We start from the raw sequence: 12698 nt of genomic DNA on the forward strand, positions 1-12698 counted from the left end.
CACATTATCGGTGTCTGCCTGCAATCGGCTTTCTTGATTTTGCTACGCACTTGCGTGAAAGAACCAAAATTATGATTAGTGTTATCATTTATGGTAAGTGGCATTAGAACTAAAATGTAATCCTCCTGAATCCCATAATGCACTACACCAAACGCTGTTTCAAAAGACCCGTTCTTAATGGTAGCTACAACTTTGCTCTTTAATCGGCGGTGATTTATTAACACAAGAACTAGTCACATTTCACCTTACTCCAAAGAGGATTATGTATCCTTAACAAACATCACATTTGCAGATATTACTTCTGTTTACAACTTATGCGAGTATAATCTCCAACACAGCGGCATACAGGCTCCCCGTATATTTGTTCATGAACACTTAGGATTAAATCTCTTACACATGTGATTTCGACATTCCACGAAAAATAAAACTTCACGCAAATCTGATTACGTACTTCGTGAACGACGCTGCGACACGTAAACTTCGTTTATGATTCATATAAATTGAACGTAACTCGGATTAGAGAACAATAAAATGCTGGCTTAAAAATGCCCGTAAAATTAATCTTAAGCTACTTGAAGACGAATTTTCAAAGACGCATGTTGCGAAGCTTTGCGTGTTTCGATAAGTAAATTATAAATTTAAAATAACGCGGAAGGAAACAATCACACCCCATACACGATGAGTAACAATTAGATCCCGATTAAAGGAAATTAAAACAATCTCGTGGCTGTCATACTGAGCAATAGATTAAGGTGGCTGCTCAGCTTCAAGGTTCGGTCGCTTTGTCCTTGAGTAAATAACCTAGTAACCACTGGAAAGAAGATTCAGTGGACCCCCAGAGCCGGTATTAACTTTTATTATAGAACACTAAAACTAAATTTAATCAAAATCTAATCAAGAGTCTCGGAGGTGCAGACCGTCGGACTAGAACTTCCTAACGATCGTGTGTTCAGTTCAAGCACTTTACGCAAAGGGCGCTGTAATCGCCTGGAGACGCTTCTCACATAACCCTATCTTTTGGGTTTGTTTGTTTGTTTGTTCGTTCATGCCGCGTTAACGTAGGCCTGACGTGTCTGTTCTAAATTGGGGATAATAATACTCCGGGTTGATTTTTAGATTCGCGTAAAACCACCGGACGTGTTTCTGCATTGTATGAATTACAAGAAGCAAAGAGAATGATACGACTCTCTGGCCGAGTTATTGCATTCAAACTGTTGCCATGGTTACGCTGTATTAATCCGCTGCTAAAATAAGGATTAAAAGAGTCGTTTGTGCATGATTTCTGTTAGTATTTTTATTTAAATAAATTTATCAGATGAAACCGTTATGGAGTGTCCCTCTCTGCAAGAAGTCATGTCTCACTCTAAAATTGCGCAACAAATTTCGATGAAATTTAGTACTTGAGGTCTGGCCCCTTCTGTAAATCATTAACTTTAAATGATTCAGTACCTAAATAGCTAAGAATGCTAATAATGTTGTAGATGTTCGTCTAAACAACAGATGATTAAAAATTGCAGTTCGTACCTAGAAAGGGGCGCGTTTCAATTACAAAAACGCTGTTTGTAAGAAAATTTCAAAGTTACTGGCTTTAAAAACCGGTGATACATACATACCACGGAGGTTTGTTACTCCCGCGCGTCTTATACGCGACAACAGATGGACAGACAAACACAGCCTTCCCCCCCCCTTTTTTTTTTACAGTACATCGGTCGGTAGCTTTCGACATTTTTATGATTGAAAATCCCTTCAATATATTGCAGTAACCGAACTTGCCCTGTCCCCCTCCTACCAATATGTATATCACATTTCACACGACAGCTCCTCCACTTCCCGTCCATCTCCGGTATCTTCCGTCTACGTGTGGAAGATTACAAATATCGCTCTTACATAAGCCGATCAGAGTTACAGTGGCATATGTCAATAAACGTACAGAACGAGTGTTTTAGGTATACGTATATTCTCAATTTATTCCACGTAATCAAAGAAAATACATTTGTACTACATCTACTAAAATTTTTCTAGCAAGCAATCAAGTCAAATTACCGTGCATCTTTTTTTTCATTCCGTATCAATGAGAAATCTTATTTTATACATCATTAAACGAATCCGACTTATACCACTTTAGCTCTGAGGAATTCATTTAGATTTTACATAAAGCTGCTTATACGCATAGGGACACTGCGATATGACTCAATATTCCCGTAACAAATTACGTGCTACCGAGTGTCTGCACGCAAGGACGACCACTGAATATGATATTTATCGAAAAACCGCTCTTATAAACTTCATAAAAAATCCTTTGAGATTTCAAATTCTTACGGCGGCAAGCATGAAGATGGCTGTCTCCTGGAATGTTGCGACGTGCAGTCTGGTAGATGTTTACCGAGGTTTCAGATGTATTTGCTGCCTGCTACGATGATGGGAGGCAGTGAGCACCTCTGAAACGTCGGCCTTCTACCAAACGACACGGCACAGTATCCCGGAAGACAGCCATCTTCAGTAACACAGAATGATTCTACGTGCCTTGAGAAGTGTCCCAGTGTCTGGGGGCGTTCGATAAGACAGAACGTAGTTAAAGTCAACCTGGATGTAACGATATATACGATTACCCGAACCTAATCGTCTGTACGTGCCCCCCCCCCCCCCCCAACTCCCGACTTCTCTCCATCATCTGCCGCGGGGCACCTAGATACTGGCTGGAATTTTCAGTTGGACCAATTCCACAGGAAGCGTGGATCAATTTGGGGCGGCATTCCTGTATTATCATGTTCTCTTCAGTTCACTTTAAGAAGGCAGGATTCACATCCAAGCAACAAGCGATGAGTGATATCTTATCGCCTGTACTCGCAAATCAAAGCAATAATATGGCTAATCTGTAAAGATATATAAAATATCCATTGTACATCAAATAATCTACAATTTGCACCAACTTGATAGTTACTTGTTCTACAGATGCCTTTTTTTTAATTCAGTTCCCACACCTCTTCATGACTTTGTGTTGAATTAAACATGGACACAACTTCACCTCGCCGCTTTAATATTATCCCCTCGCCTATAACTTTCCCAAGAGATCTCGTCTCTTACCGAAATATACAATTTTTATTATAAGTGCTGACAACAAAATGGTGGTGAGTAACCTCCTATCTTTCTGTCCTCTATTTACCTGTTGCTTATTTAACGACGCTGTAACCCTGTTACCCACAGCACCGATATCCGCCAAGGTGGGTCCACGTTACTCGCGCTCGGGGGTCGTGTCTCCATAAATGTGGACGGTTTCACGAGAACATGACCACGCAGAGCGATCGAGTAACCCCAAGCCTCTAGAGCACAAGAAATCGGGAAGATTCTTCACGTCGGGGCTCCAGAGTCGATGTGCATGCGGCGATGAACAGAAACACTCTATTACCGTCGGGAACAAAATCCTGATCATGGAGCAAGGAGCAACTTTGCATACTGAACTATCCCGTCTTATAGAATACAGATATATGTTTTTTAGGACACTCGCGTAAAAGACTATGTCCCGTGTGAAAAAACAATAAAAGTTACGTCACTCATCCAGACATATTGAACTGGCGTGTCGCAACAACCAGACCAGAAATCAAACCAGAATAGCACCGAACTATAACTGAGAGATCGTTACCTCATGCATGTTTAACGACTCACTCCCCTTACGGTCTCTACACGCCACTACTTCAGAGAGACCTCATTCGAACATAAAAACTCCGAATGTATCTCTGTGCTGATACGTAAAAACGTAAGATACACTCACATTTAGAGATCACGTATATTTGTCACTAATTCATTTGACTGTGCGAGTTATATATTATTATTAAAACTAAAATGTTATAAAAATAGATGTCAAGTTAAACAATAATACAAATTTCGGAAACCGAAGCTTTTCTAAATAATATTTAAGAATCCAGTCCTTACCGCAAAGAAAACACTTCACTTAACCATTACAAAGATCAACTGGTTAACGCAGTTTAACGAAATAATCGCTGTTTACAGTGAGAATCATACGAAACACACAAATACACTGTGGACCAAATATCAAGTTACTGAATGTTAATGTAAGTGATATAGGGTACTTCAGCACTGAAGATGGAAACAGTATGTTCCTCTGGAACGTTGGTATGTACCTACAAGTCCGAACGGCTCTACAACCCGTAACACAAACATCGACATTTCAGGTCCCTTGTATTAATGTTTATTTGCCTCTTACAGAAATATCCCTGTAAAATAGTAAGACCATGGAACATCTTTCAGAACCCCAATCACTCAGTTAATCGTCAATTTTTATGAAACCCGAAGTTTCACTACTGTATTCACAAGAGCCCGCCACCGGTCCATATCCTGGGCCACATTAATCCAATCCACACATCCCAACCCAATCTCCATTTTAATATTATCTTCCCATCTCCGCATAGGTCTTCCGACTTGTCTCCTCAGCTCCACCAAACAAATTTTGTGTGAAACTTTGATCTCCCCGTGCGTGCTACACGTTTCGCCCATCCAATTCTCGTTGATTTCATATTCCTAATAGTATCTGGCGAAGAATCTGAATTATGGAGGTACCCAAAATGCCCATGAGACATTTAACTTGTTTGAAGTATTTTTCGATGCAAATATTTAACAAAATGAAAATAGCATCTGACTATGTAGGGAATTTAACGAATGGAGTGTGGAAAACAGCAAATATTGCATTTGTAGGTAAGAAAAATTAGATTCCATTTTTTTTGTGATTAATCAATACTTAATTCCAGAGACTTGCTTTACGTAACATTAAGAGTAATAACGCTGACAGACGAAAGCAGATACAAATTTGGGTGGCCGGTTGAATCAGTATTTGTAAACCTACGTTTATCCTCTGAGGAACTTTCGAACTTACCCACGTTACGACGTCCGCGTTCAGAAAACCCGAATACAAAGACGTTCCCGACGAAATCCAATCGGCGACTGAGTCAGAGGGCGTCGTCGAACGCTCGGCAACAACTGACGAACGACGCGCGCCTGCAGTCCTGGAAATAGCTGTTTACGACGACGACGACGACGCCTAGCGCCATAGGCTTTCACAGCAGCGTCTGTTTAAGAAGTAGACGGGCAAGAGGCACGGACCGCCTCCACAAGTGATTGTCACTTCTCACAGACTTCCGGAACCTTTAGATTCACAGTACACTTTACCCGATATAAAACTGTTACTCTGTGCAAGAGCGACTTATCGCTCCTTGTTTGTCTATCTGTCAGTGGGCATCATTTCATGTAGCCTCGGGCCTGTCATCATGGCCGCGGGTCGGAGGTTGGCAAATTTACGAGGGTCGCTCATTAAGTAATGCCCCACATTTTTTTTCTCAGCCAATAATGAAGATAGAAAAGTGTACTTTTACATGCTTGAGATTTGATGTTTCCCGCGTTCGTGTACGGAGTTTCAAATGATTCCAACCGATAGCGGAGCTGTAGTGAACTGTTAAAATGGCGTCTGTGAACGACTCTCGTTACAAGCAACGAGCTGTAATTGAATTCCTTGTTGCTGAAAAAGAAACGGTGGTGAACATTCATAAACGTTTGTGTGCTGTGTATGGAAGCTGTGCAGTCGATAGGAGCACCGTTGGTCGCTGGGCTAAGAGAGTTAAAGCTTCAGGAAGTGAAGAAACCGAGCTCCGTGATCTGCCGCGCTCTGGGCGTCCTGCCACAGCCACCACTCCAGACATGTTGAACCGCGCGGATGCCATTATTCGTGAGGATCGGCGCATCACAACTCGACAATTGGCCCAACAGCTTTCAGTCAGCAATGGAAGTGTGATTGCAATTATCCAGGCTCTCGCATATTCGAAGGTGTGCGCAAGATGGGTTCCACGAAGTCTCACAGCAGACCACAGGATTCAAAGGAAAACGATTTCTTCTGAATTGTTGGAGCGTTTTGATGCTGAGGGAGAGGTCTTTCTGTCCCGGATCATTACAGGTGACGAAACCTGGATACACCACTTTGAGCCAGAGACAAAAAGGCAGTCAATGGAGTGGCATCATCCTCAATCACCGAGAAAGAAGAAATTCAAGACAACTCCCTCCGCCGGAAAAGTCATGATGACTGTCTTTTGGGACAATGATGGGGTCATTCTTGTGGATGTGATGCCAAGAGGTGCGACCATCAATTCAGACGCGTACATCAGGACCCTGAAAACCCTCAAGAAGCGTTTTCGACGAGTTCGGCCTCACAAGCATCCAGCAGAAATTTTGCTCCTGCACGACAATGCACGCCCTCACACAAGTCTGAGAACCCGGGAAGAAATCACCAAATTTGGTTGAACGGTGCTGCCCCATCCACCCTCCGACTCCATCTCTTTGGGCCACTTAAAGATGCTATCCGCGGAACAAGATTTGAAGATGACGAGAGCGTGATTCAAGCAGTGAGGACATGGCTACGTGCACAGGACAAGAGCTGGTACCGGCAAGGCATGCATGCACTTGTTCCACGCTGGCGTAAAACCGTACAAGTTGATGGGGACTATGTGGAAAAATAGTATGTGTAAAGGAAACATTGATTTATATTGTCACTAAATTTGAGCCATCTTGAATAAATATGTTCTGAGGAAAAAAATGTGGGGCATTACTTAATGAGCGACCCTCGTAGGTTCATTCGCAGACGTCTTCAACAACCAACACATATTCCTTCCTTCCTTCCTTTCATCCATTTGTCTTCCTCGCTTAATTCTCTCTCTTCTGATCTCCGTTTTCCGTATTTCCTTCCATCCACGTTTGTGCCTCAGAATTAGCTCCAGTGGCAGGCTGTTTTAAGCGAGGTGACACCACTCCTGTTGCTATAAACGACGAGGAATTTGGCTAGCTGGGTGTTGACAAATTTTGTCCGGAAAAAACTTCTGTTCAAAACTAAACACATATGACCAAGGGTCAAAATGTTTAGGTCAGGACTGTAAACTGTCAAGCAACGTTAAGTTAAACTACCAGATACTTTACACAGAGAGAGAGATATAAACTAAAACCGCCTAACCCTATTTCCTAGTTTTAGACGAAAATTAGCTTGCGATATCAACGCGTATAAGTGCCACTACGTCTGACCTCGGTCAAACTAACTTTTGAACTTCCTGACAGCTTCTCATCTATCTTAGTCTGAACAAGCACGTCACTAAGGCGCATCTCGTTTGTTATTATCAATTTCCTACCATAAACTACACTGACATGTCGGAGGATTTGTAGATTTTTAGGGTGATAGCTAAACGTGTATCAAAATCTTTAAATACAGTATGGTAACAGAACTTCGCTAAACGTACAATTTTACAATGAAACAACAGAGTTAGGCATTTGGCATTAGGACAGGTCACAAATGCACGTCTAACAGTTAACATTTATACATACGGGAAAGCAGTGATTCACATGTTATATCGGGCTAATTTAATCCATGCGTTATCTACATATTATTATTATTATTATTATTATTATTTAGTGTTCTGTCTGACGACAGGTCCATATGAACAGGATCCTTCCATCCTTTTCTCGGACTGGGACCTGTCATATACGTTCTTGGCAGATGATCCAGAAGTGGTTTGCCATTGCCTTCTTCTGTGTGTGAATTGAGTAATTGTTGGGATGCCACGGAGGAAAACTCCGTGTTGCCTAGACCACGGCCTTGCCCAACACAAGTTATAAATTCGGGCACCGCCGGAAATCGAACCCGAGACCCCAGGATTACAAGGCCAGCGTTCTAACCGCTAGAAATTAATTATGCACACCCTACAATATGTTAGCATCAATTGCAGAATGCAAAAATCTTTAATCACCACACTGAGTGTTATATAACAGCTATTTGTTCTGACTATATGTGGGCCCCAAAGTGTGAACTTCGTTGTCAACACGAGTAACAAATCTAACGCTGCACCTCCATTCAGACGTAGGGCTTTCTGTAAAGGAACTTCTACGGGAATTTAAATAAAAAAAATACACGTAAATCTGCAATACAATGAAGCGTTGTCTGACAATAAATTGGATACGTAAAGCTTCCAGAAACGTCATGTCACCCACACACCATCCAAGTGATACTAAAACTCAAGCTCACTACATTCCGATTTCTTCCCACACAAAATGGGAATCTTAGAACCAAATGTATCAATAACAATTCAAAAAAACTCCTACCTACAGTCTCAATATGTACAAGAAACAGTTAATCGTTTGACCTTTGAAGTATTAAGTTCACTTAAATAACATTTAAGAACCCACTTCCTGGCTCAAACAAGACAAAATGTTTGTCCATTACCAAGAAAAAGGAAATAATAGTCATTTATTCTGATAATCACAGCAATCGATAAGCACACGCTCTGGGCAAAATAAAGACCCCGAATGTAAAGGCGGAATGTGCGTACATTACAACTGGCTTGCATACTGCTTTTAAAAAAGAACGGGCATAAAAAGGTGCTTATTACAACATTCTAAAATCTGCACTTGAAGCACGTAATTCAATTTCTATTTTCGCCTACAGAAAACCCATATGCCACTCTAGCACACATTACACTGTAGGATATGGTGATAACCCTGGCAACAGCTGAGGAAGCAGTCTTAAGATGGCCTCATTTTATAACAATGACCTATTATTACAAATTCCGCTTGTTTCTTATAGACCAATTTCAATCAATGCAACACAAAATAAATGTCATCATTTGCTTGCACGTTTCCATAGCAATAACAGTCTTCATTGGTGGTAACCACAAATAGTTCCAAGTATCCAAAAGAGATGGCAGATTATTTCCAGTAAAATTATCAATTACGGATACCAAGAAAAATATCTATTTCGTAGCAAAAAAAAAACTAGACGGCTTAGGGAACCCCAAGTTTCATCACCGAATTAACTAAAGCCCTCCACCGGTCCTTATCCTGGGCCAACAAAATCCAGCAAAGAAAGAGTTAAATATACGGCACATGAATTTTAACTGCGTACTTGGACACACCTGATCCATTTAACGACGCGTTACTTAAATATATCACGTAGCGAAATGAATAGTAAAATGTTTTGTGAACTTAAAGGACTCCGCTGTTGCTCAACTACTCAGTACTTCTTTTAAAATAATGAGAAAATTCACAAGAAATGCATACAAAATTTTAGTGTGAAAACACCCACATGGAAAACCAGGTGCAAGATGGAATGGTAATGCTGATCTTGAGGAGATAGATTGTGATAGTTGAAAGCTGAAACAATTTGGATTCTACTACAAGACTATTATTGTTGTTAGAATTAATTCTAAGAATATGACTGTGCAATAAAAATTGAAAAAGTGTTTTTGTTCCTGTGTTACAGTTAATAGGTGAGGACAATAGGGGGCTAAAGATGATGATGATGATGATTATCGTAGATCAGGTATTACAGACAGTTTTTTATTTGTAGTGTTCTGTCTGACGACAGGTCCATATGAACAGGATCCTTCCATCCTTTTCTCGGACTGGGACCTGTTCATATACGTTCTTGGCAGATGATCCAGAAGTGGTTTGCCATTGCCTTCTTCTGTGTGTGAATGGAGTAATTTTTGGGATGCCACGGAGGAAAACTCCGTGTTGCCTAGACCACGGCCTTGCCCAACACAAGTTATAAATTTGAGCACCACCGGGAATTGAACCCGGGACCCCAGGCTTACAAGGCTAGTGTTCTGACCACTAGACCACCGTGGCGGTTTATTACAGACAGTAGGGCACGTATTTTAGTTCAGGTTCAAAGAAATATGGTAATTCATAATCTCTTCTGTGAAATGTGTCTTCCAGTTTACTGAAGCGAAGAATAGCTCCAGGAATGTGTTACTTGCTGGATAATACGTACAAGAAACAAACGTCAGCACAAAGCAACTTCATTTCTATTTCTGACCTCGAATTCCTCAAAATGCACTCAGATTTATAACAACGATAACAGATACTACTTTAAACAAGACAAGAATGCAAAGACCAAACGATTCCTTGACTTTAAACACGGAATCCGTATGACATTTGTTTCTAACCCCCACATAACAGTAAGAGTTATGTGGAAATTTTAATTAATTTCTTCTCGCAGTCATTTGTGGAAAATAGGATTAGACAGGATATTTACGTTATTTCCTGTCGAAAAAGATTTGTAACAATTTCAATAGCCCGTTAGAATTCTTTAATAAGAAACAAATTAAATTCATGTTTTAAAAGAATAAGATACCTGTTCAGAGCTTTAATACCAGGGATGTAAAATTTACGGCCCGACTCGTCTCTAGAACTATACAAGATGTGCGACACCACATTTCCCAGTTTCAATAAATTTCAATTTAAAATACACGTTAAAAATCTACATGTACACCAACGTTTTATATTTCGAATAAAGTGGAAATGTTCTATAATTAAGTTCAGAATTGCGTGTGCTTGTCGGGAAAAATATGGCGATAATGACCTCTGAAACGTCGGTCAACTTCTATGAAACTACGTGGCGTAATATCCAGGAAGGCTGTAACCTTCACACTCGCCGCCCTCAGAACCTGAAATCTCACTTTCCTAATTGAGTTCTTTGTTATTTTGAACGGATCGCTGGTCCTGATTATAATCTATTGCAGATTTCACGCAAATCCAATAACACTACAGCAATAGAGTCATACATTATTTTCCCTTGTATTACCTTAAATATTACCGCCACGGTGGTCTAGCGGTCAGAACACTAGCCTTGTAAGCCTGGGGTCCCGGGTTCAATTCCCGGTGGTGCTCAAATTTATAACTTGTGTTGGGCAAGGCCGTGGTCTAGGCAACACGGAGTTTTCCTCCGTGGCATCCCAACAATTACTCCATTCACACACAGAAGAAGGCAATGGCAAACCACTTCTGGATCATCTGCCAAGAACGTATATGAACAGGTCCCAGTCCGAGAAAAGGATGGAAGGATCCTGTTCATATGGACCTGTCGTCACACAGAACACTACAAATAACAAAAATACCTTAAATATTCGATGTATTGAAAAATCTTCAGGACAAAGTGTTTCATAGATGGGGTAAAGACCGAAATTAAATTATACGGCCAGATTTTAAGGTAACTCTTAGGCTTGGGACGGAGGAATACGAATGGGCGGTACTAAGTAAACCCAGGAGAGTTAACAAATTGGGGCATACCCTTCTCTCGTCACATTTTACACAGTGAACACTAACTCAACGCCCAATACACAGCCAGTGGGTATGTGGAGCACTGCGACGCCGCGGCGACGTCATTCAGGTGTGAACCCTGCCACATGAGAACAACAGTGGCACATCTACAACAGAGGTAATCGTCTCCCAGTACAAACATCGCTCGGCTAGAAGCAAACATTTGATATTCAGTCATAATTACCCCCCACTTTGAGCCTTCGCAATCAGTGGGAGATTACGCCGATAAATATGGCGATTGTGAACTTCCGGATTGTGATTCTGTGTAATCTTGTAGCTGATTTTCAACGTAGGAACATACTGCCCCCATCTACATGGTATGCTTTCCTATGCAATGTCAGTAACCACCTACAAGGCCACAACTGATCCCAACTCAGTATTAAGTCAACTTGGATCTAACTTTACGGGGCACAGTGTCCTTCACAAGCTAGTAGTCGCACAGATAGTCAAGAAATTCATCTCCATTTATGAAACCCGAAGAGGTCACGGACAGGTCAGCGTCATGTTATGGTCACGACAATATCAGTCCATGGGTTTTCCAAATAGAAGCCTTTAAAGTTTTCAAGGTCATTCGAAAGTGATTTTTTTCAAATGCATATATCTGCCGATCTGCAGGAAACTGAATGACCATATTCATGTCAGTTTGAGGCCATGGATAGGTCAACGTCACCTCAATATTACGACGAGAACAGTCCAATGTTTTGTGGAATATAGGCCTTTAAAATTTCCATGCTCACTTCAAGAACAATTTTTTCTCACGCTTATATCTACGTAAACTGTATTAATCTTTGTGAAGAAACTCGTGTTATTTTGAAGAATTTTACACCTTGCGCGCACGCTTCATTTTCAAAATCCATACATCGACTTATCAGCCTAGAGCACACGCCAACTGTCTCCACAAAATCCAGGTCACAACTGAAAAGAAAACGCAGACAATGCGTTTATTTCACCGTCCGTGCGCACAGGCAACTATAATATGGGATTGCGGTTGTTTTACCGTTGAGGCAGAAAATCCTCGTGCGTGCAAGCCCTTAAACGTTATTTTACACGAGAATCGGCTTCAAAAGGATGATCCGGCTTTGAAGTGCTGTATCGTGTTAGAAGGCAAGAAAAGGCTTTGTGGCTACAATAGGCCATTGTAATGCCATTACTGAATGGCTCAATCATCACAACTGGGGTGCAGACTTGAAGGAATCCATACAACACGCTGTCATTAATAGGTAACTGAACGGGCAGGCAATGGAAAGCCGGCCAGAACAAAAGCTCTATATATAAACCCGCGTCTCACATCTGCCAGCTCAATTACGTTATGCGTGATAAAGGTAAGACATCCCATCAAATTCGAAATCAAAGTGGTGATATACAGAGCATATTTAAGCCAAAGGGCACAATTTTGTTTCGCAGTTACCTAAAACATTCAACTATGAACTGCAAATTTTTTTTGCAAAATACCGATCTTTATAATAATAATAATAATAATAATAATATCTCCGGAGATAGGGATTAGCTCTATCTAGTGGGCCCAACTGTGTAGGAACCTGAAGACGGAAATAGAG

At 41.0% G+C, this 12698-nt stretch overlaps 1 protein-coding gene across 7 annotated transcripts in view; it reads right to left on the bottom strand.

The window, feature by feature from the left end:
* Window positions 1-12698, bottom strand: part of LOC110830336 (putative G protein-coupled receptor No18) — a 133062-nt gene that overhangs the window by 95604 nt on the left and 24760 nt on the right. Inside the window, exon 1 of one of the 7 annotated variants that reach the window (XR_015532748.1) lies at window positions 4889-4982. The exons of the other annotated variants lie outside the window; for them this stretch is intronic. The gene's annotated coding sequence lies outside the window, so the exon portion shown is untranslated. Of the gene's footprint in view, window positions 1-4888; window positions 4983-12698 lie in introns of those variants that run through there. 7 annotated transcript variants of the gene reach the window in all.

This window comes from Zootermopsis nevadensis, unplaced genomic scaffold, assembly GCF_977971745.1.
Source record: "Zootermopsis nevadensis isolate Lab colony 2312 unplaced genomic scaffold, Znev_1.0 Znev_ptg000061l, whole genome shotgun sequence".
Lineage (NCBI taxonomy): Eukaryota > Metazoa > Arthropoda > Insecta > Blattodea > Termopsidae > Zootermopsis > Zootermopsis nevadensis.